Below are 24,723 nucleotides of genomic sequence, written 5' to 3'. Positions count from 1 at the left end.
TGTCGTTATCTCCTCCATGATAACTGCCGTTATCTTCATGGAAACTAGCGTGTTGATTATGCTTTGATTGTTGGTGTTACTGCTGATATCCTCTTCTCTTAGTTCCTTATTACTTAGACTCGTTAAGTGCCCCGTTATGTTTCTCCTAACTACTCTCCTTGTTCTCTGATGGCCTTGGAGATGCAATCAGTACATGTTGCGAGGTCTCGTTGAGCCGTTGCAACATGGTGCGGATTCTTCTTGAGTCTTTGCAACATGAGCAACATGATGTGGGGTTACTCACATGACGATTAAGGCAGCGTCTGGGATGCTCTCGGACGCAGGTTCGAATCCTCGTCACGGCCCTTGTGGATTTGTTCATTTGATGTGGGGTCATGTTGAGTCGTTGCAGCGTGTTATGGGGACATGTTGAGTCGTTGCAGCGTGTTATGGGGTCATTTTGAGTCGTTGCAGCGTGTTATGGGGACATGTTGAGTCGTGGCAGCGTGTTATGGGGTCATGTTGAGTCGTTGTAGCGTGTTATGGGGTCATGTTGAGTCGTTGCAGCGTGTTATGGGGTCATGTAGAGTCGTTGCAGCGTGTTATGGGGTCATGTTGAGTCGTGGCAGCGTGTTATGGGGTCATGTTGAGTCGTTGCAGCGTGTTATGGGGTCATGTAGAGTCGTTGCAGCGTGTTATGGGGTCATGTTGAGTCGTTGCAGCGTGTTATGGGGTCATGTTGAGTCGTTGCAGCGTGTTATGGGGTCATGTTGAGTCGTTGCAGCGTGTTATGGGGTCATGTAGAGTCGTTGCAGCGTGTTATGGGGTCATGTTGAGTCGTTGCAGCGTGTTATGGGGTCATGTTGAGTCGTTGTAGCGTGTTATGGGGTCATGTTGAGTCGTTGTAGCGTGTTATGGGGTCATGTTGAGTCGTTGCAGCGTGTTATGGGGTCATGTTGAGTCGTGGCAGCTAATGTCATTATTACGGCATTTGTTGCATTCCTGTTGCCAGGCTGGTATTTTCCTGCACCTGTGGACACCCTGTTCTCCCTCCTGGGCTTGTGTGTGTGTGCTCTTTGAGCTTGTGGGGCTCTACTTGGGTGCTCTGTGTGTAGGGCTCTATGGTGGGGTTTTATTTGAGTGTTCTGTGGGGCTCTACAGTGGCAAGTTTTTGAACTCGTGTTGCTCTTTAATGGCAAATCTTTGAGCTCGTCGGACTCTGTAGTGAGAGTCTGAGAGCTCGCGGTATACAAGCCACTGGGAAATTCTCTTGTCCATTCTAAAGACAATTGTTGTTTGGGGGAATTGTTTCCTTGCTCGACGCAGTTTTCCTTGATGTGGGTCTGCCCTGATTGTGTTCTGGGAGGCGCTTTTCTTTCCTGTTCCTCTTATTCTCTCTTTCATATTCTGTTTTTTTTAATTGGTATAGCTTTATGTTTTTTTTACAGAGAGAGGGGGGGGAGGGTTAATTTGAAAATGACCAATCACAGACCAGAGGACAAATATTCGCCCAACCAGGAGATAAAATTCTTACGGAAAAACCTCGCAAGAAATAGAAGAATTGAAGGCAGAAGTGTACGAAACCTGCTTGAAATATGTTCCTTTGCGCAAGATCAAATAAGAGGACCAACTTGGAGAAAGGTTGGTCTTCAACTACTGAAGAAACAATGAACGTCATATTTAAGCAGACACGATTTTCACAAAAGAAAAGGTAATTTAAAAAGCAAACTTGAATAAATGGAACATAAGCTGAAGTCATTATGCCAAATAATATATTCAAATCAAAATACAAAACTTCCATCCGTATGGGACCTTTGCTTATAAATAAAGCTTCATTCACAGAGGATATCAAAGAAATAAGGAAAATCCCGAGAGAAATGATTGGAGCCCCAATACCCTACATGAAAGTTCAAGCTCCAGATAGATCTCGTGTGAATGACATCCACAACTCAAGACAATATGTCTGGGATTAGCAGGACCACAGCAGACCTTGACAAAGTAATTGAATGTTCATACACTCAACCCTGACTCCTGGAACTCTCTGTATTGATAAAGGAATGCGAAGTACCAGTACTTCAACCAGGTATCAACCAGATACCACGAGTGCTTGGTGTATTATAGAACCAGGAGTATTGTCCCCTTCTTCCTCACATTGGACCAGGAGTATTGTCCATTCCCCTCACTATAGAGAGCACCCCCTCCCCCCGTCTCACGCTGCCCCCCCCCCCTCCTCCTCCCCCTCCCACATGGACCACACGGACGCCAGCTATTGATCCACACAAGGCCACGAAATGCACATGGGAGAGAGAGACTCAACGGCCGGCGGCCTTCCCATGTGTTGCTGAGATGGACTCAGCACCTGAGGAAGGTCCGCTTCGTCACGCAGACTCTCGGCGCGTCGCCCTGGTGACCTCAGCGCCCGAGGAAGACTGAGAGAAGGTTGGCTTGATCACGGACGCATCTCTGGCGAATCTGGTCAGACGACATTCATGTAATGTTGAATCAGTGTGGATGGGACAGCGAAGCGGGTGTGTCCGCTGGTATATGAGGTGAACCAGTGCGAGTGAAGAGGAGGTTCCCCCGGACGTAGCGACTCTACACGACGGGTGTACTCTTACCCACTGACTGTGGACACATGATGCCTCTGAGGGCATGTATCTTTGGTGGGCTGACGACGCTCCGGCTGGTGAAGTGAAGGCTGACAGCCTGCAGGATGATGATGCTGACCCCAAATGATGGCTGAAGCTGGAGGGTAGTAACGGAGAGAGAGAGAGACGGGGGGAATGATGGCCATAAAAGATGAAAGAATGTAGAACAATATGAAGTAAATAGAAGAGTAGAAAAAGGTGTGAGCAAGAGTGGTTGAGTGGAGCCAGCGAGCACCGGGAATGGGATTTGAATAGCAGGAGGCAGGAGGTCGCTGGATAGAAGGGTGAGGGGCAGGGGGGAGGTGAAGGGAAGGGCAGGGGGGAGGTGAAGGGAAGGGCAGGGGGGGAGGTGAAGGGAAGGGCAGGGGGGAGGTGAAGGGAAGGGCAGGGGGGAGGACTAAAACATCAGAGCACCATCTGCTCCTGTACATACTATACTCTCAACACTAACACTGGAGCATTTACCAGAATTATAAAAAATTCACTAACGATTATTATTCACTAAATTCGCTAATAACTGTCATTTGCTTCAATGTCCGTCTACGTGATGAGGGTCGGTAAGTGAAGTTGACAACATGCACTCAGCCCCTGGTCCTCACTCGTGGAATTCAATATTTATAAAGAAATGTAAAGTACCAGTAGCGCGAGCGCTCAGTGTAATATGGAGACAGAGACAGAGACTGCCTGCCTGCCTGCCTGCCTGCCTGCCTGCCTGCCTGCCTGCCTGCCTGCCTGCCTGCCTGCCTGCCTGCCTGCCTGCCTGCCTGCCTGCCTGCATGCCTGCCTGCCTGCCTGCCTGCTTGGACACAGGGGAGATACCAGCAGCACTTGAATCAGCAGATATAGCAGCACTATACACAGGAGGTAGTAAAGCTTTGACAAAAAACTATAACGTGGACATCTTCAAGAGAAAAGTAGATAGATTCCTTCAAGAAGTACCGCACCAACCAGGCTGTGAAGGGCCTGCGGGCCGCTCCAACCAACAGCCTGGTGGACCAAGTTATCACAAGTCGAGCCTGTCCCCAGGCCGGGCTCCACGAGTAGAACAACTCCCGAAACCCTCTACAGGTAAGACCCAGGTAATGCACTGCACACTAAGCAGTGCTGCTCACCTTCCTCACTAGGGACCTTCACACAAGTGTCGTAGCCACACCACAGTGTCCAACAAGATTAATAATAATAATAATAATGAATTATATGATAAAGGGAGAGAGGTGCGGGTGCTGAAGCTCTGGACAAAATATGCATGAATGTTAAGCCTTTGACCCGTGAAGTTTGGCGGGCTGCGGCTGTGAAAAAGTGTTTAATAAGCCTTTGATCTGTGGGATAAATAATTACATGGTAATTACTGCCTAAAGCGACCATTTTATGCGTAGAATACGTCCTGTGTTAGAGCTGTAATGATAGTGGGGAGGGAGAGAGGGCTACAGGCTCATGTTACCTACCTACCTTGTGGCTACCTTGTGTAGCTTTCGGGGATCAACAGCCCCGCGGCCCGGTCTCCAACCAGGCCTCCCGGTTGGTCGTCTGGTCAGCCAGACTGTTGGACGCCGCTGCTCGCAGTCTGACGTGTGAATCACAGCCTGGTTGATCAGGTATTCTTTATAGGTGCTTGTCAACTTCTCTCTTGAAGACTGTGAGAGGCCGGCCAGTTATGCTCTTACGTGTAGCGGGAGTGTTGGACAGTGTTGGGCCCCTTGATGTTGATAGAGTTCTCCCTCAGCGAACCTATTGCACCTCTGCTTTTCAACGGGGGGTATTTTGCACATCCTGCCATGCCTAGAGGCGGCCCGAAAGAGCAGAGCTCAACCCCTGCAAACACAACTAGGTGAATACTGGTCTCATGTGATGTTATTTCAGTGTTCAGATTTAGAACCAGTCCCTCTAATATCTTCACATGTAGATTATTATGTATCTCTCTCGCCTGCGCTCTAGAGAATACAGATGCGTTCTCTTCGTTACGAAGTTGAAGATCCATCTCCCTACTTTGCCAGTATTGTCTTTTGCACGCATTTTGGGCAGACTAACATCATGGTCACATTAGTCGAAAGCTTTTGCAAAGTCTGTGTATATTTCATCCGCGGTTTGCTTATCTTCCGGCCGTTGAACGAGTATTGAGATCACACAGCATCACTTGCCATCTTCTCGTGGCTACAGATGAATTATTTATTCATGAACTTAAATCAGGTGTTGATGTGTGCAAGTTGGCCTGCAAATATAGCGTTAACACAAAGGAAGTGTTGAGTAGAGGAGGCGCGCACCAGAAGTGCCCCTCTGACGAACCTCGCCACTATTTCCTGCCAATTATAATTGTGAGGCTGGATGACAGGCCTTGATGGCTGTCTGTGGTGGCCGTCTGTGGTGGCCGTCTGTGATGGCCGTAGAAAACGGAACATCGTCAACTTGGCGAGCCACTGTACATCTTGCCTTGACGTTGGTGATTTATAGGTCAAAATACGATGTATTATACGAGAGGACATGCTGCATTGTTGGTGTGTAGGGGCAAGGCTGCAACTAATACATTATATTGCATTATGAGGATATGAGAGATGATGAGAATGGTGAGAGTCCAACTTAGATACCTCACACCGGCAGGTCGGGAGAGTCTAATGACTGGACGTTCAAGAGTGTAGTGTGGGAGATCATGCCCCAGTTCCTGCTCAGTGTGTGTACCTGGAGTGATCAGGGCTGTGAGTCACCTGTAGTCACCTGCTACAGGTAACGGAACCCCCCCCCCCCAGTCTCTTCCTGGCCATCACTGTGTCACACTGGCTGGAGGACACTTGGTGGACCCACATATATATACCGTAGATCTGTCACGACTAAACAAATCGTGACTGTTTATACCGTTCCAATAATGGGTACCTTAATTGGTTGATATATTTACTCATTGGCAACTCAGTCGGGGTTTCCTTCCTAGAAGTAGTTTCATGTCTTTCTTACCAGGAATAAATTATCTGTAGCTTCTTAATGCACTGTAATTTTTGCGTTATTCACTAGAGCGTCAAATTATTGACGCTTCCTTGGGACTAACGTCCTAGATCTCGGGAGATTAGGCTGGTTCGTACACTTTTGGTTAGGCAGGTTCCATGGTTCGTACACTTTTGGTTAGGCAGGTTCCATGGTTCGTACGCTTTTGGTTAGGCAGGTTCCATGGTTCGTACACTTTTGGTTAACAAACCCGTTTATATTTGACACTTTTCAGATCGTCAATTTATAGGCATGTTGAGATAGGTGGTTTGTAACACTGGTTATTAGTGCACTTGGCCTAACAGCCTGTTGGACCAAGCTATCACAAGTCGAGGCTGGCCTCAGCCTGGGCTCGGGGGGTGGGGGGGGGGGGGTAGAACAACTCTTGAAACCCTCTCCAGGTATGCTCCAGGTCTGTTATTGTCATCTTCCTCCATACATGGCTGTAGAACAGTTTTGGTTAGTCCTTAGCTTCCACAGCAATGCTGTTTTGAAATTGCCTCTCGGCTTCTCTCCTGACTCTGGCATATTAATCTCTGGCTTTCCTTAGTGTCTATATTGTCCTTACTTCCTTGTTCTCTGTACTTTGTCCAGTCTTTTCCTGTTCTCTCCCTTGCTTCCCTGCATTGTCTATTGAAGCAGGGGCAGGGGTGGAGGGTATATTGTGTTGTTCTTGTGCTGGATGAACAACTCTGTTACATCTGCATATTTCTGTGCAACCAATTCCTTTGTTGTCTTCCCTTCCCAGTTCTCTCTCCCACTGGACTTCACTCAGTCCCCCACCTTGCTCTAGTCTCCACGGCTGTCGCCTCTCTTCTTCCCAAACGTGATTTCTAGGTACAAGTTGAAGCAGATGGTGATGGTGGTGGTGGTGGTGGGGGGGGGATCTAATGGTGGTCCCTGGGCCGCGAGGACATTGATCCTCGGAACCACCGCAAGATGTGGTGAGGGGGAACAGGGGGGAAGGGGGGGGGAAGGAAGGGAAATTGCAGGTGGTGATGGTGGTGGGGTGAGTGTGTGTGGTGGTGGTAGTGATAAGTTCCAGGTACTTATGTATGGTGGAAACGAGGAACTTAACCAAACACAGAGTACAGGACACACTCACACTTACTCATGGAAAGAAAGCAGCCTGTGAAAGACGTGGGAACTATGACATTTAGTGAACATAACCGAGCAAATATAACAGTGGCCAGGAAAATGATTGGGTGGATTATGACAATGTTCAAATCCAGAGACCCCTACAGCAGTGCTAATACTATGTAAATCACTGGTGCTGTTCCGTCTTCAGTACTGCTCGGTACTCACTTCCCCCTTCAGAGCAGGAGAGATTGCTGAAATAGAGGGAATAAAGAAACACATACGTCATGCAGAGACACGATATAACACCTAAATTACTGGGACCGTCTCAAAGCTCTCAGAATGTACTTACTCTCTGGACAGGTGGTATGGTAGGTGTTGTGGTGGTGGTATAATTGGTGTTGCAGCGTATTGTGGTTGAGCTGGTAGCTATTGTGGCATTGTTCATTACATCGACCAGACTAAATCACCTCTTGCTGGTGCTCAACCACCAAACAACCATGGATTGTTGGTTGATGGTGAGGGAGTCGCTGGTGGATGGTAGTTGTTAAAGATTCGCTACCTGGAACATAAAGTTCCAAGTAGCACGGGCTATGGTGAGCCCGTAGTGCTTAAAGGATGATAGGTAGTGACTGGGGTTAGTCAGTGGTGGATGGTAGGCGGTGGTAAGGGTAGTGAGTGGTGTGGTTGTCGGGGTAACAGCTGTCAGGTGGGTGTGGTTGACGTCGTCATGGAGCCGTCCAACATGTCAGGGCAGTTTGATGGACGCTCCATCATCAACGACCAGACAGCTCCCCTGGGAGGCAGGGGGGGGGGGTAGGGCAGGGGGACGGCGAGGGGGGGCTGTGAACTCACCTAGTTGTACTCACTGTGTGTCGGTAGTATGGGGAGAGGTGGGGGGGGGAGGAACAACCCCTTCCACCCCTTCCACCATCCCCCCTCTCCCCCTACACTTACCTCACCCCCTCTCTAATTCTATTTACTAATTGTCATAGTCATTTCCAGCTGCGACGAGGGAGTTATTAGCGAGATAAGAGAAACGAGAGTGGAGTCGTATCACTCCGCTCATCTCCACCTCCAAACTAAAGGTGTTATGGCGTGAAATTTGGAAATTTGCTAATGTTTTGGAACTAGTTTCTTCGTGAATTTTCTACCACAGACGAAGGCTTTCACATAGAGAATGAGAGGCAGAATACGTCCATTTTCTGGTTAGCTGTGTGTGTGTGTAGTGGGCTTGTGAGGACAGGTTGACGGGAAGGTAGATATTGTCTGCTTTGGTCAGTCTTGGCTTAACTCTGCTCCCCGTCATGTGGAGGACAATGTGGTAGTTGTACTAGGCTCTGAAGCACGTGTTGTGTAGGCCCTGAAACTTCTTGTTCACGCCTGAAACTCTTCTTGTGTAGCCCCTGAAACACTTTCAGACATATGTTTTTATATTCGCTCCATGTTAAATAGTTTATCTACCCCTCCTCCTCCAACCCCCCCCCCCCCCGTCCCTCCTCCAACTGCTGAGACCATTGTTTGGGTGTTTTAACAACCCGGGGTGTGACAACCAGAGAGTACTCACCTAGTTGTGTTTGCTGGGGGGGTTGAGCTTCGGCACTTTGGTCCCGCCTCCTACCTGTCAATCAACTGGTGTACAGGTTCCTGAATCTACTGGGCTCTAGTGTGGCCTAGTGTGCCAGCCAAGGTTTGACAACCAGAGGTGGGAGAGCCAACGTGTGATAGCTTCATGGACCACCATGGGGGGGACACTACCATGGTAAACAATGACATGGACCACCATGGGAGGGATACCCCCGTGGTAAAACTTCTGGTGGAAAAGATAACAGGTGTTCTTGGAATTGGTGGAATGAGTTTGTATGTGAAGTGAAAATAATTATATGTATTAGCGATATTACAGTGCGGTGTTTGGGACGTTGTCATGGGTTACCAGCTGCTGGGGCCTGCAGGCTCTGGGGGGTTGACAGCGGTGCACAGGGGTTGTCACCAGGCTCCAGGGGTTGTCAGGGACGTTAAGGGGTTGTCAGGGACGTTAAGGGGTTGTCAGGGACGTTAAGGGGTTGTCAGGGACGTTAGGGGGGTTGTCAAAGCTTGCGAAGTGTTGCCACAGGTTGTCAGGAATTACTGTATGATGTGAGAGCTTGTTAGGAGATTGACAAGGTTACTCAAGCACGTGGAAGCCGGTCATAAAATTGCAGGGGGACCAGATTATGTCATGAGTTGGCATGCTATATAGGGGCTCCCTGTTGGCACACAATCCTCGCTCCCTGTTGTTTCTCATTTGTTTCTTTCAAAGGGTTATATTTGGTGTCAGGAGAGTTGTTCATGAAGAAGTTGGTAGTGTTCTTGCTCATGCGTTAAGTAGGACTTGGAGGAATTCTTGTAGAATATTTTAATAATAGGGCCCCGGTAAGGTACTGTTGTGTGGTGAGTCTGAGGCTACATGGCGGCTCATCTTCCTGTACGTGATATCTCCGACATATCCGGCAATATCCATTACTGACCAGGACCTGGTTTGACCGAGATCCTGGTCAAGTGGAGCTGTGTGTGTGAGGGCCGTGGTTGGTGTAGGCACTGACAACACTCCGCTTGTATCTATCAGCTCACTCAATGCTAACATTAAGACACATTCCTGTGTTAGTTGCCTTAGTGTAGACTACAGTGTGAAAGCCTCTGTTCCTTTCCCCCAGACCTTTACATCTAGGAAAGGTAGTCTACCTCCACTCTTAATCTCGTAAGTGAACCTTAACACTGAACTACGTTCGAATACATGCTTCAGCCGCATCAAGTGCTCAGTATCGTGTGTGTGTGTGTGTGTGTGTGTGTGTGTGTGTGTGTGTGTGTGTGTGTGTGTGTGTGTGTGTGTGTGTGTGTGTGTGTGTGTGTCAGAGAATAAGTTTGGGTGGATATAAATAGGAGCTGCCTCGTATGCACCAATAGGAGCTGCCTCGTATGGACCAATAGGAGCTGCCTTACATGGGCCAATAGACATGCAGTTTCGTGTATTCGTATGTTATGATGTATACAGTAGAGCAGCACACCGTGGTAGGTGTCTTGGGTGTTCTCAGTGGGAGGACACTTCTGGGTGTCTACCCCTCGGTACTCACCAGTGACCTGCACAGGCTTTTCCTCCCCCATTTTAATTGCTTGTAATTGTTTAGCGATAATAAGCAAGTTCCTGTGTGAGAATGATAGGGTAGAGCAGGCAGAGTACGATGGGGAGCAGTCGTAGTAGAAGTGGGGCGTCTCATCTTGGGCCACCAGCTGTGGGAGTGGGGCGTCTCATCTTGGGCCACCAGCTGTGGGAGTGGGGCGTCTCATCTTGGGCCACCAGCTGTGGGAGTGGGGCGTCTCATCTTGGGCCACCAGCTGTGGGAGTGGGGCGTCTCATCTTGGGCCACCAGCTGTGGGAGTGGGGCGTCTCATCTTGGGCCACCAGCTGTGGGAGTGGGGCGTTGTGCCGTTTCCATTGCTTCTCTTAGTGGCCTTGTCCTGCTTTGTAATCTTTACATGTTGGTGTCTTGAAGATGTGTAGTGGTGCTAGAGAGTGTTAGAGACGCCTCCAGACTAGAGTCTTGTGTAAGTGTAGCTGTGTGTTTGTGTTGATACCTGGTTGATACCTGGTTGATGGGGTTCTGGGAGGTCTTCTACTCCCCAAGCCCGGCCCGAGGCCAGGCGCGACTTGTGAGAGTTTGGTCCACCAGGCTGTTGCTTGGAGCGACCCGCAGGCCCACATACCCACAACAGCCCGGCTGGTCCGACACTTCTTGAAGAAAACAATCTAGTTTTCTCTTGAAGATGTCCCCGGTTGTTCCGACAATATTTCTTATACTCGCTGGGAGGATGTTGAACAACCGCGGACCTCTGATGTTCATACAGTGTTCTCTGTGCCTATGGCACCTGAGGCCTCGGAATCTTCTCAGTTTTCCTAACGCTGTTTTTGCTTTGTTTATTCTGGCGTTTAAATGAATTTTAATACCTGTTGATTTCAAGTCCCAGAACATTCGTATATTGGATTGAACGATTGTCATTGATAATGGACCCTGACTTTCGTTTTATAATGTATATTATTTATACACATTGGTTGTTGGTACATATTTTTCATTGCTTCTCGAAGTCGCCTATAACTTTTATTACCGCCTTGGAGTGACGTCATCCACATAGGTGATGTATTTCTCTAAGCACTACATTGCACTAGAATGTTTTTTCTCCGTGGTATTATGTATACGGCTACCGTGTTGTGAGGCTGTTGCGTGAGTCTTTGATTATAAACCCATCAACCTTTGAGATCACCTTTTTCTGTTGACCAAACCACACACACACGCTAGATAATGAAGAGTGTGTGTGTGTGTGTGTGTGGGTGTGGGTGGGTGGGTGGGTGTGTGTGTGTGTGTGTGTGTGTGTGTGTGTGTGTGTGTGTGTGTGTGTGTGTGTGTGTGTGTGTGTGTGTGTGTGGGTGGGGTGTGTGTGTGTGTGTGGGTGGGTGGGTGGGTGGGTGGGGTGTGTGTGTGTGTGTGTGTGTGTGTGGGTGGGTGGGTGGGTGGGTGGGTGGGGTGTGTGTGGGTGGGTGGGTGGGTGGGGTGTGGGTGGGTGGGTGGGTGGGGTGTGTGTGGGTGGGTGGGGTGTGTGTGGGTGGGTGGGGTGTGTGTTGGTGTGTGTGTGGGGTGGGGGGGTTAACATTCTTCAGTCACGTTATTGTGACTCATCATCATCTGCACCTGTTTTTGTTTTCTTGTTAATTACTTCTCGGTCCATAGCGGACTCTTGCTCGCTATCCTCACACAAGCTTACGTGGGATCACTTGATTGTTTCAAGCGTAGGGTAGACATATGAGTTTGGGTGACTATAAGCAGGAGCTGTCTTGTATGGGGGGTTTTTGTAGTTAACTTCTTGCTTGTGTTTCAGTCATTGAACCAACCGTTTCTATCCCGCCCAGGGATCGAACCCGGGAGATATATATATAGTATATATATATAATATAGCATTTGTGTATGTTTTAAGCTGTTTGGTAAAATAATTTGCATTTATATGTACGTTATAAAAGCGTTTCAATGTTAGTCGATGGGCTTTTGTTTCCGTTATTAGTTACAATTACCGGTAATTAACGGAATTTGAGCGGCTCGCTTTCAAGCCCAAATTAAATTAAACCTTTCTAAGTGGCGCCGTCGGCCGCATCGACCCGCGCCACCCACGCCACAGAAAATGGGAGCGACTGAACGGTGAGTTTTCTCTTATAGTTATTTATGGGTAACTCTGGCATTTTAGTTCTTGTGGTTCTTTGTCAGAATAGAATCTTGTTCCCCATTTGAAGTGGAGCTACTGACCTTCCTCGGGATGCAACCACACACTAGTTGACGTGCTCTGGGGTACCTAGTTACTGCTAGGTGAACAGAGGCATCAGGTGAAACCATAATTATGAGTCGAGAAAGACCCCCAGTTGTACCAGGGGGGGAGGGGGGACCCCCTTTTGCCGGATAACTGGATATCATGAATGTGATGACCGTTTTATGAATGTAATATTGTATAGAATTGTATAATTGTGTATTATGTATGGATAGGAAGTGTTGTGGATAGACGGATAGTGAGAAGGGCAGGTGGTGATCGGCAGCCACTCAGGTGGTGGGAGGCAGCGCTGGTGTGCCACAGTTTTACGGACTGTTGAATGACTGCTCGTACAGTGCCGTGTGGAGGCCTTCATAGGGAAAGGATTAACCGAGGTTATTGTGTAGGGGGTGTAATGAGGAGGGGAAGGAGGGGGAGGGGGGAGTATACGAGTGGTTAGTGGTAGCGGGAGGAATAGTGGTAGTTATGATGGTGGGTAGAGGTTATAGAGGTGGGTATAAGCGATAGTGAACGTTGGTTGTGATCGGTGCGGTGGTGGTGGGCGAGTGTGATGATTGTGAAGGTGTGATGATAGTGAAGGGTGAGTGGTAGTGATGGTGACAGCGAGCGAGGTGCATGGTGATCGCTGGCTCAGGCACTCCATGACACTATCAATAATTCCTCTTGCCGGTGCCAAAGTGCCTGGCATTGGACTTTGTCACCTGCAGGGAGCAGAGAGGTGAAGGGGAACCAAGGAATTGAGGGGGAAGTTGGTGGGGAGAGGAAGGCAGACTAGAACCAGTGAGGAGTATAGCACCCATAGGCACAATCATAGAACACTGTCTGAACATCAGAGGTCCACGGCTGTTCAACACCCTCCCAGCAAGCATTAGAAATATTGCCGGAACACCAACCAGGAGGCCTAGTCAGAGGCCGCGCAGCAAGTCGGCTCTGGGAGTAGAAGAACCCCCAGAACTCTCTCCATATATGCTCCATGTATGCTCCAGGTATGCCCCAGGCATGCTCCATGCGAGGACAGTGATCCCCAGAGCCAGCACAAGATAGGTACCGTATGTACAAGTCCCATTTCCTCTTTCTAATATGTTAATATTCAGTACAGACTGTTTACAAAGTTCTTTACAAGATTTAAGCGTTATTGTAAAATGCGTGAGACTTATATACATGGGTATAATTTACACGGTGTAATTTACAGTTGGAGCGGATTTGTGAACAATTGTTTAGTCAACTTTGGTTTTGAAAGCTTTTAAAACACGAAAATTGTTGGGTTGGGGAGACAGGTTAGTTGTTAGTGGCGGTGATGAATGGTGGATTGTGTGGTGGATTGTTGGGTGGTGATGGTGAGCCATGTTGAGCCCTGGGTGCTCACTAGACACCGTGAGAGCGCCCTGGCTTTAATTAAGGGCTCAACCCACACATTATCATCCTCATATCCCACATAAACAAAGACGCAAATGTGTAGTATAATTTTGCTCAGTCACCCCCTATAACTTGGTAGACATTATCAAGCACAGAGGACACAGAAAACGGGCAAGCTGAGGTGCTCCAAGTCATAGACTGAGCCACAGAACATCTTTAGTAAAGAACTGCTCCAGCTTTACTAATATAGAAATAATAGAGAAAATAGCACAGGGAGCGGCCAGAGACATAGACCTTATGAACAAATCCACAAGGGCCGTGACGAGGATTCGAACCTACGTCCGAGAGCATCCCAGACGCTGCCTTAAGGTCTACGCTACATAGACCTTAGCTAAGACCTTACCACAAGAGCAGGTAACTACTCTACAATCCCTGGAGAGTAGTAGTGTTGTGATCTTAGTTTGAAGAGCATAGTTAACTGCCAGCTATAACTTGGGGGGGAAAGGTACAGAGTGGATAACACGAAAGTTACAGAATCGATAACAAGAAACTTATGGAATGGGCAACAAGAACCATTCAAAAAGTCATTAATGACACTTTTAAACCCGCCTGCGGTGGTGACGTGGACTGAGAACTGCCGACAACAATAGCCTGACTGATCACACCGTCAACCAGGGAGCGTGTTTAGAGACCCTGATGAACGCATCAAGGACAACATACACTTAAAATAAAAAGCCACATGTGATGTTTTATTTTATACACATGTGTTAATTATATGTATAATTATATGTATAATTATATGTATAATTATATGTATAATTATATGTATAATTATATGTATAATACAGAATGAAATTCGTGATCCATGAGTCGGTTCCTTTTTGAAGATAACTCTTATCTTGCATCACCTGTGTCGGACACCTGGGATTGATTGATTGATTGATTGATTGATTGATTGATTGATTGATTGATTGATTGTATGTGCTTGTAGGGTAGCTTGGATTGCCAGCCATGACGGGATTGGTACCTGAAGGGATTGGTTCATCTCATTCAGCAGTTGGTGTGGTAATTGCTACATAGCCTTCATGTACACGTGTGTGTGTGTGTACTCACCTATATGTGCTTGCAGGATCGAGCATTGACTCTTGGATCCCGCCTTTCTGGCTATCGGTTGTTTACAGCAATGACTCCGTGTGTGTGTCCGTGTGTGTACTCACCTAATTGTACTCACCTAATTGTGCTTGCGGGGGTTGAGCTCTGGCTCTTTGGTCCCGCCTCTCAACCGTCAATCAACTGGTGTACAGATTCCTGAGCCTATTGGGCTCTATCATATCTACATTTGAAACTGTGAATGGAACTGTGTGTGTGTGTGTGTGTGTGTACAGGAAGACGTGTGTACACGGAGGTGGGGTTCATGTACACCGTGCTGGAGGAGACGTGCCTCGCCCTGTGCGGGAGCCAACTCACGCACAACTCTGCCCCATTTGTCTGTGTCTGTGTTTGCGTGAGCCTGCTGGACCACAACTGTGTATATATTGATCACCTGCGTCTGTCTGACTCACTCTCTCTCTCTGTCTTTCTGTGTCTGTCTCTGTCTCTCTCTCTGTCTCTCTCTCTCTCTCTCTGTCTCTCTCTGTCTCTCTGACTGTCTCTCTCTCTGTCTGTCTGTCTGTCTGTCTCTCTCTGTCTGTCTCTCTCTGTCTGTCTCTCTCTGTCTGTCTCTCTCTGTCTGTCTCTCTCTGTCTGTCTCTCTCTGTCTGTCTGTCTCTCTCTCTCTCTCTCTCTCTCTCTCTCTCTCTCTCTCTCTCTCTCTCTCTCTCTCTCTCTCTCTCTCTCTCTCTCTCTCAAAGAGAAACAGGCTGGCTGGCGGACTTATTCTCTGAGTCAGAAGAGACGTCCGTCCGTCCGTCCGTCCGTATTCACCGGCCGGCATTGTTCGTATCTTTGGGGGGTCGTTCACCTTCATATAGTTCAATAAGTCCGTGTTAGTGAACAGTTAAACCAGCTGGCATTCCTTTACCGCCTCCTCCAGAAGAGGCGAGCGCGATTAGGCTTGGAAGTAGTCACATGTGGAAGCCAGGTGTGGGGTAGGAGTGAGAGAAAAGAAAGATATGAGGTAGAAGTAGGACCAGTTGTGTGCGTGCGTGCCCCTGCACGTGCCCCTAATAAGACCTGTATATATATATACGGATATAGCTAAGTCTGTCAATCAAAATGAAGCCATATAACCCATATACCCGTGGCCAGGAGGGCAACACACCCCCCTACACCACCCCATACACATCCCCCCCCACCCCCCCCCCCAACACACACCCCCCCTCTCCTTCCAGGGATCCCCTTCACAATCTGCTTCAGAAGCCATTAAAGTGTTTTAAACCCTCCCATCCGGGACAGCAAATGGGTTCCGTTTTTCTCGGGTTTGAAGTCAAATACAGCGGGATAAAGCAGGTGGAAGTCAAGACACGGAAGTTGTAGCCCGATAGCACAAGCGTCGTCATAAGTGTCTTGAGAGAACGCTCACTGCGATCATAAGACTTTGTGGCATCACAGCGTCTTCGTGGACGTGAAGAACATGTGAAGAACAGGGCGCCAGGGAAGACGAGCGGAACACCGATGTTATACACAGTGAACGTTCCTGTTATTTACCGTGCCATGTGATTGCCTAAGTTCCCAAGTGCCTTAGTAAGTTTGTGTTTACTCGAATTAGCCCGTTGGACCAAGCTGTCACAAGTCTAGCCAGGCCCCAGGCCGGACTTGGGGAGTAGATGAACTCCATGAACTCCATTCAGGTACAATCCAGTTTTTTTTAATGATATATGCACCTGCGGCCTTTCCATTTCCCCCCTCCTCTCTCTGTTTCCAACCGCCTTGACACTCTTTTTTCCTCTTACCAAGCTCCCTCTCCTTCGCCATCCCTCTCTCTTCTCTAATCCACCTTATCTGATAATTTATAAGGTAAACAACAATGAGAGTGAGTGAGTGAGTGAGTGAGTGAGTGAGTGAGTGAGTGAGTGAGTGAGGTATATCAGCATATGAGGCCACATTCTGTCACTATGCCACCTCCATGCGATGGCATCATATCTATAACTTCACGTTATGTGTAAAATAGACCAAGTGCTTCGCTGCACTGAAGTGTGGTCCATCAGACTGTTGGTATCGGTCTCTGTCACAATCGTCAGTTTACCAGTCATCTTCATTCCTCATCATCATCATTCATTAAAATTGTCATTCACCTTCTCATACATTAATGCAACAAAAAACTGTGTAAATAAAAATTTTGTTCATTTTACAGGTGAGTGAGTTGGTGTGTTGAGTGCAAGCTGGCGAAGCCTTAGGCCGGTGAGTACCTGAGTACCTGAGGTTGTCAGTGATCCTTGTACTCTGGCCCTAGTTGGTGTAGTACTCGCTGCTCGACACTTGTTGATGATCTTGCTACTCTGGGCCCGTCCTAGAAGTCATCAGTGATTAAGAGGCGGACCCCAGCAGCTAGAGCTCATTATCCACAGATATAATTGCTGGTATTGCAACGATCTTTAACTTTCTTCCTACGAAAGTAAGGTAGGCCCTTTCTTCCGTGGGCCTACGGGCAGCTGCAAGCAACAGCCTGTTGAACCAAGTTATCGCAAGTCGAGCCTGGCCCCCAGGCCTTGGGGAGTAGAACAACTCGAGACCCCCTTCAGGTAAGATCCAGGTAAGTGCGGTATGCAGCAGGGAGGGAGGGAAGGGGGGGCGATGCTCCCCGGAAGCAGATGAAGAAGGTTGTCTCAAGGTTGTTCCGAACACTCCCCAGTGAGCACTTGAGGCCGTAATGAGGAAAATGCCTCTCATTCAGGTATGCAGTGTTGAGCCGTTAGGCTTGAATAACCTGTATGGGATGATTCCTGTGGTGCTGGAGTCTGTTGGGTTGGCTGTTATGCTTGTCTGTGGTGACCGTCATGTTTTGATTGATTTATATATACAAGAGTTCTAACATTCTTGTACAGCCAGTAGCACTCACAGCGTCTCGGGCAGGTCCTTAATCCTAATTTCCTCTGGATTACGACCCGCCAAATTGTTTAACAACCTGGTACCCGTTCACTGCTGGGGGAACAGGGGCTACAGTTAAGGATTGGCGCCTAGTCAATCCTCCCCGGGCCAGGATACGAACCCAGGCCAAATAGCTTGCGAAGCGCGGGGCGAGTGTCTTACCACTGCGCTACGCGGACTGTTTACACCGTGGTGATAAGCAGTGTGATGTGTTTGTTTGGTGTATGGTGACGTTATCTTTCTGTCTGCATAGTGTATGGTGACTATGGTGTGCTGACCTTGATGGTGTATGGTGACTATGGTGTGCTGACCTTGATGGTGTATGGTGACTATGGTGTGCTGACCTTGATGGTGTATGGTGACTACGGTGTGCTGACCTTGATGGTGTATGGTGACTATGGTGTGCTGACCTTGATGGTGTATGGTGACTACGGTGTGCTGACCTTGATGGTGTATGGTGACTACGGTGTGCTGACCTTGATGGTGTATGGTGACTACGGTGTGCTGACCTTGATGGTGTATGGTGACTACGGTGTGCTGACCTTGATGGTGTATGGTGACTACGGTGTGCTGACCTTGATGGTGTATGGTGACTACGGTGTGCTGACCTGGATGGTGTATGGTGACTATGGTGTGCTTGTCTGTACAATAACACACATGCTCTCCTGCAGGTGTGTCAAGATGTGGGGGGGAGGGTAATGACATGATTGCATGTTGCAGATACTTGTGTGTGTTGAGTGTAGGTGTTGAACGCCTTGGATGCTCACGGCTGCCCCACATATGTAACTCCTGTCCTTCATGTGTGCTTGAAGGCACACGGAATATATATATATATATATATATATATATATATATATATGCAAACAAGCCTGAATGGTCCCCAGGACTATATACAACTGAAAACTCACACCCCAGAAGTGACTCGAACCCATACTCCCACAACTGGTATGTACAGGGACGCCTTAATCCGCTTGACCATCACGACCGGACATAAGGAAGTGATAGCCGAGGCTATATGAACCACTTCCCCGCCGGCACTCGGATGGTAATCTTGGGCATAGCATTTTATCAAATCACCTCATTCTTTGGGGCACACGTGAGGAACACAAATGCAAACAAGCCTGAATGGTCCCCAGGACTATATACAACTGAAAACTCACACCCCAGAAGTGACTCGAACCCATACTCCCACAACTGGTATGTACAGGGACGCCTTAATCCGCTTGACCATCACGACCGGACATAAGGAAGTGATAGCCGAGGCTATATGAACCACTTCCCCGCCGGCACTCGGATGGTAATCTTGGGCATAGCATTTTATCAAATCACCTCATTCTTTGGGGCACACGTGAGGAACACAAATGCAAACAAGCCTGAATGGTCCCCAGGACTATATACAACTGAAAACTCACACCCCAGAAGTGACTCGAACCCATACTCCCACAACTGGTATGTACAGGGACGCCTTAATCCGCTTGACCATCACGACCGGACATAAGGAAGTGATAGCCGAGGCTATATGAACCACTTCCCCGCCGGCACTCGGATGGTAATCTTGGGCATAGCATTTTATCAAATCACCTCATTCTTTGGGGCACACGTGAGGAACACAAATGCAAACAAGCCTGAATGGTCCTCACGTGTGCCCCAAAGAATGAGGTGATTTGATAAAATGCTATGCCCAAGATTACCATCCGAGTGCCGGCGGGGAAGTGGTTCATATAGCCTCGGCTATCACTTCCTTATGTCCGGTCGTGATGGTCAAGCGGATTAAGGCGTCCCTGTACATACCAGTTGTGGGAGTATGGGTTCGAGTCACTTCTGGGGTGTGAGTTTTCAGTTGTATATAGTCCTGGGGACCATTCAGGCTTGTTTGCATTTGTGTTCCTCACGTGTGCCCCAAAGAATGAGGTGATTTGATAAAATGCTATGCCCAAGATTACCATCCGAGTGCCGGCGGGGAAGTGGTTCATATAGCCTCGGCTATCACTTCCTTATGTCCGGTCGTGATGGTCAAGCGGATTAAGGCGTCCCTGTACATACCAGTTGTGGGAGTATGGGTTCGAGTCACTTCTGGGGTGTGAGTTTTTAGTTGTATATAGTCCTGGGGACCATTCAGGCTTGTTTGCATTTGTGTTCCTCACGTGTGCCCCAAAGAATGAGGTGATTTGATAAAATGCTATGCCCAAGATTACCATCCGAGTGCCGGCGGGGAAGTGGTTCATATAGCCTCGGCTATCACTTCCTTATGTCCGGTCGTGATGGTCAAGCGGATTAAGGCGTCCCTGTACATACCAGTTGTGGGAGTATGGGTTCGAGTCACTTCTGGGGTGTGAGTTTTCAGTTGTATATAGTCCTGGGGACCATTCAGGCTTGTTTGCATTTGTGTTCCTCACGTGTGCCCCAAAGAATGAGGTGATTTGATAAAATGCTATGCCCAAGATTACCATCCGAGTGCCGGCGGGGAAGTGGTTCATATAGCCTCGGCTATCACTTCCTTATGTCCGGTCGTGATGGTCAAGCGGATTAAGGCGTCCCTGTACATACCAGTTGTGGGAGTATGGGTTCGAGTCACTTCTGGGGTGTGAGTTTTCAGTTGTATATAGTCCTGGGGACCATTCAGGCTTGTTTGCATTTGTGTTCCTCACGTGTGCCCCAAAGAATGAGGTGATTTGATAAAATGCTATGCCCAAGATTACCATCCGAGTGCCGGCGGGGAAGTGGTTCATATAGCCTCGGCTATCACTTCCTTATGTCCGGTCGTGATGGTCAAGCGGATTAAGGCGTCCCTGTACATACCAGTTGTGGGAGTATGGGTTCGAGTCACTTCTGGGGTGTGAGTTTTCAGTTGTATATAGTCCTGGGGACCATTCAGGCTTGTTTGCATTTGTGTTCCTCACGTGTGCCCCAAAGAATGAGGTGATTTGATAAAATGCTATGCCCAAGATTACCATCCGAGTGCCGGCGGGGAAGTGGTTCATATAGCCTCGGCTATCACTTCCTTATGTCCGGTCGTGATGGTCAAGCGGATTAAGGCGTCCCTGTACATACCAGTTGTGGGAGTATGGGTTCGAGTCACTTCTGGGGTGTGAGTTTTCAGTTGTATATAGTCCTGGGGACCATTCAGGCTTGTTTGCATTTGTGTTCCTCACGTGTGCCCCAAAGAATGAGGTGATTTGATAAAATGCTATGCCCAAGATTACCATCCGAGTGCCGGCGGGGAAGTGGTTCATATAGCCTCGGCTATCACTTCCTTATGTCCGGTCGTGATGGTCAAGCGGATTAAGGCGTCCCTGTACATACCAGTTGTGGGAGTATGGGTTCGAGTCACTTCTGGGGTGTGAGTTTTCAGTTGTATATAGTCCTGGGGACCATTCAGGCTTGTTTGCATTTGTGTTCCTCACGTGTGCCCCAAAGAATGAGGTGATTTGATAAAATGCTATGCCCAAGATTACCATCCGAGTGCCGGCGGGGAAGTGGTTCATATAGCCTCGGCTATCACTTCCTTATGTCCGGTCGTGATGGTCAAGCGGATTAAGGCGTCCCTGTACATACCAGTTGTGGGAGTATGGGTTCGAGTCACTTCTGGGGTGTGAGTTTTCAGTTATATATATATATATATATATATATATATATATATATGCACACAAAAGAATGGGGGTGGTAGGAGAAGATAACATTAGGGTTCAGTGAGAAACCACAAGGTCTCCTCTGAATACTTTTTATTTTCTTCTCCGAGACTATGGGTCCCCACATTGGCACCAGAGGTGGTACCCTCACAAACTTTAAAAAAAAAAAAAATATATATATATATCACAATGTCGTGATATATCAATAAAAATCATTTTGAGGCACTGTAATGACTCGATCTTGCGTTCTGGTGATTCCCAGACACCTGCCTTAACCGACTCGGCCACGATGGTACAAGTCGACCCACTCACAACTCTACCAAGTTCTCTGGGAAGTTCTGGAGGCCCCGAACCGGAGTCCAACCTTGTTTTTTACACTTGACCCGACCCCACACACACAGGCTCACGGTAGAACCTCCAGAAGCTCCCAGAGAACTCACTAGAATGGTACAGACGACTGTTGTGGCTAGCAGCGTAGGGCACTATAAATCTCTCCTATACGTCGCAATTTTTACGGAATCGACCAATGCGTTAAAAATACACGACTTATTAGTAAGACTTCATGCACCGTAAAATGTTCGTTTTCTATGTATCGACCTCATTAGGTTAGTTGGGTTGTTTGGGTTCGTATGTTTCTGGTTAAGCCAAACTGTTGTAAATGTTACGGAGTGAGAGATGGTAGAGAAGAGCTCGTGCTGCTACCTCACAACGCATATAGCAACATCCCCTTTCTATTACACAAATATATTGTCCCATTTAAGTAGTGTCCGTTACCGTCGTCCCTTAGTCAACTGTTGTGTTGTAACCGGGCACTTCCTGGCACCATTGTTGGACCAGCGGTGGTTGTGGCACCGGGGCACGGGGGTGTGGTGGTGCAACACTGTTGTGTGGAGCACTTGTGGCCTGCAACACTGTTGTGTGGAGCACTTGTGGCCTGCAACACTGTTGTGTGGAACACTTGTGGTCTGCAACACTGTTGTGTGGAACACTTGTGGTCTACAACACTGTTGTGTGGAGCACTTGTGGTCTACAACACTGTTGTGTGGAGCACTTGTGTCCTGCAACAGTGTTGTGTGGAGCACTTGTGTCCTGCAACACTGTTGTGTGGAGCACTTGTGGTCTACAACACTATTGTGTGGAGCACTCCACAGTCTGGTCGCCCAACCTGACGTGTTGAGTTCGTGTCGTGAACCACCAGACTCGGCTCGTCCTGGTCGTAAGCTTTTTGAAGTTATCTTGAGATGATTTCGGGGCTTAGTGTCCCCGCGGCCCGGTCCTCGACCAGGCCTCCACCCTCAGGAAGCAGCCCGTAGCAGCTGTTTAACTCCCAGGTACCTATTTACTGCTAGGTAACAGAGGCATCAGGATAAAAGAAACATTTTGCCCATTTGTCTCCGCTTCCACCGGGGATCGAACCCGGAACCCTCAGGACTACGAATCCGAAGCGCTGTCCACCCAGCTGTCAGGCGCAAAGGCCAACCCTCGTCCTTCCTGCCTCCACCCTTTTGTTTGTAAACACTACATGTAAACACTACACGTGGCCCACTGTTTATGTTCCAACATTTCTCGAACAGAGTTTCGCTCCCGGCCTGTGTTCGAATCCCATCTCTAAATGCTTCACGTGCGTACAGCACAAACAAGTTACCTGGTTGATGGGGTTCTGGGAGTATTTCTACTCCCCAAGCCCGGCCCGAGGCCAGGCTTGACTTGTGAGAGTTTGGTCCACTAATTGTCCAATAATTGCCATGAAAGCCTAAACAAAATTAAACAAACTAGGCCTAATCAAGATTCTAATATAATGTTAGATACAAAATTGTTAATATGGTGGGAGACTTAAGACATTAGCGTGTGTGTGGATATACCCGCCCACGCTGGGGGACATTTCCGATCCTGAGAGGTCATTTCCGGGCCCCCCTCTCCTTCCTGCCATCTTCTGCCCTCCTTTTACCGCTTGGCTGCTGTCTCCTCCCCGCCCTTCTTCCCTGGGTACTGTTGGCTGCCGTCCCCTCCCACCTTCCGAGGGTGCTCGTGGCTGCCGTCTAGGGCGCGCTAGACAGGTTTACATACCCGCCATCGGGTCTTGCTCACCTGCGGGACTCGCTCTCAATATATGTCACCGTCAGGGTTTTCGTCAGCTTGGCGGCCGCTTGACAGCTGCCGGGGGAAGGGGGGGAAATGATGTCATTTAGTGTCTTGCCATTGCCTGGCGGGGGAGTCCTTGTGAAGGTTAACTTAGAAAAAGCTCTCGTGCTTCATTTATTTCTAGAAAATGGCTCGCGCGCGCGCGCGTGTATTTTGGGTCTCATCTCGGTGACGTCATGAGCCGTCATCCCACATATCTGGGAGAGCGTGTAACCGCCACTTCATAATGGCCAAGAATGTCGCGTTTACGTGTTTCCTTTTGTTTTATCACCCGATATGAATGGACGTAGTTGTTTTTAGATGCGATAAATAGAGGCAGAGGAGAGTATAATTTATAAGATGAGTCACGACGACAGGAGACGGTCCAGCGGTGTCTGGTAACCCCCGCCGCCCGCCACCTGAGGTGCCAAGTGCCTCTATATCCTCAACACACGGCTGTGACTCCATCAACAAGGTCTGGAGTTACTTTGAATCTATATAGGTAATATATCTCGTTGATGCTAGATATATTACGGCTATTGTGTGGCGTTGTGGGAGCGATTGGGCTGAATGAGAGCCGGTGGCAGCGTATGGAGTCTCCAGACTCTCTCTCTCTCTCCCTCTTCTCTCTCTCTCTCTCTCTTGGGCGATACATTCCCGCCAGACTTTAGTTGCTTCCCAGCTGCTGTGGGGGACGTACGCTGCCACTGGTGTGTTCCCGCTACCCACTTTAGCTCTTGGCTCGCCTTAGGCTTTGAATGGTGTAAAGTGTTGCGTGATTACCCATTGTAGTGTGGGAGTGATAGACCAGCTGTTGGGGGTGGTTGGGTACCAGCTGATGGGAGGCGCGTGCTGTCCCAGCTGGGATAAGCTGTTCTCAGCTGGCCTCACCACCTGGGATACATTATAGTGTCCTCAGCTGGGATCATGTCCCAATGTAAACATTAAGTTGTCCTCTGAACTTGGAGCTTAACCATACAGTCCCAGTTGGGATCATATCCCATAGTGATCATTCGTGAGGGTCCCATAAGTGATGTGTAGACTTAAGTGTTACACTTGAACGACATAGAACATAATTGGCAGTTAGCTGCAAGTGGTTAAAATGTTCAAAAACATTGAAATGCTAAGTCTCTGAAGGTTAATGTGTCCATTATTGTAACTGTTATGGATCAAGTGAACTGTTTGTTAATGTGATTGTGGTTGTTACGGGGCGATTGTTTGGAGGCTGGTGGAAAGTTTACATGTGGGCGTGTGGGCGGTGATTGGCCGCCCCGCTTGTTGGGGTGGTGGTGGCTACACCCTTCTCTACCATGTTGCCTCTCTGGCCGCCCACAACCACTCTACCAGTCTCCACTACCACCATCCACGGCAACCACCATCAGACTTGAACCCTTACATACCCATCACCAATATTATTAACGCTTCCTTACTATGTAACAGAGTATTACTGGCCCCCCAAGACGTGAATATGTTGACAGTGCATCAATGCCAGCTGTGAGAATGGTTGACATGTTGTAGCAGGGCGGCGGCGGCAGCGGCATTAAGACTCATATTCAGGAGGAGTTAACACA

At 48.5% G+C, this 24,723-nt stretch overlaps 1 protein-coding gene across 44 annotated transcripts in view; it reads left to right on the top strand.

The window, feature by feature from the left end:
• LOC123757502 (ensconsin) overlaps positions 1-24,723 on the top strand; it is a 298,169-nt gene that overhangs the window by 104,236 nt on the left and 169,210 nt on the right. The window contains exon 1 of one of the 44 annotated variants that reach the window (XM_045741192.2): positions 23,778-23,862. The exons of 42 other annotated variants lie outside the window; for them this stretch is intronic. The gene's annotated coding sequence lies outside the window, so the exon portion shown is untranslated. Of the gene's footprint in view, positions 1-23,777; positions 23,863-24,723 lie in introns of those variants that run through there. One more of the 44 variants, XM_069327072.1, reaches the window with a different exon arrangement.

This window comes from Procambarus clarkii, chromosome 19, assembly GCF_040958095.1.
Source record: "Procambarus clarkii isolate CNS0578487 chromosome 19, FALCON_Pclarkii_2.0, whole genome shotgun sequence".
Lineage (NCBI taxonomy): Eukaryota > Metazoa > Arthropoda > Malacostraca > Decapoda > Cambaridae > Procambarus > Procambarus clarkii.
Note: the sequence above shows the minus strand (reverse complement) of the source record. Positions and strands in the feature narration are given on the sequence as shown.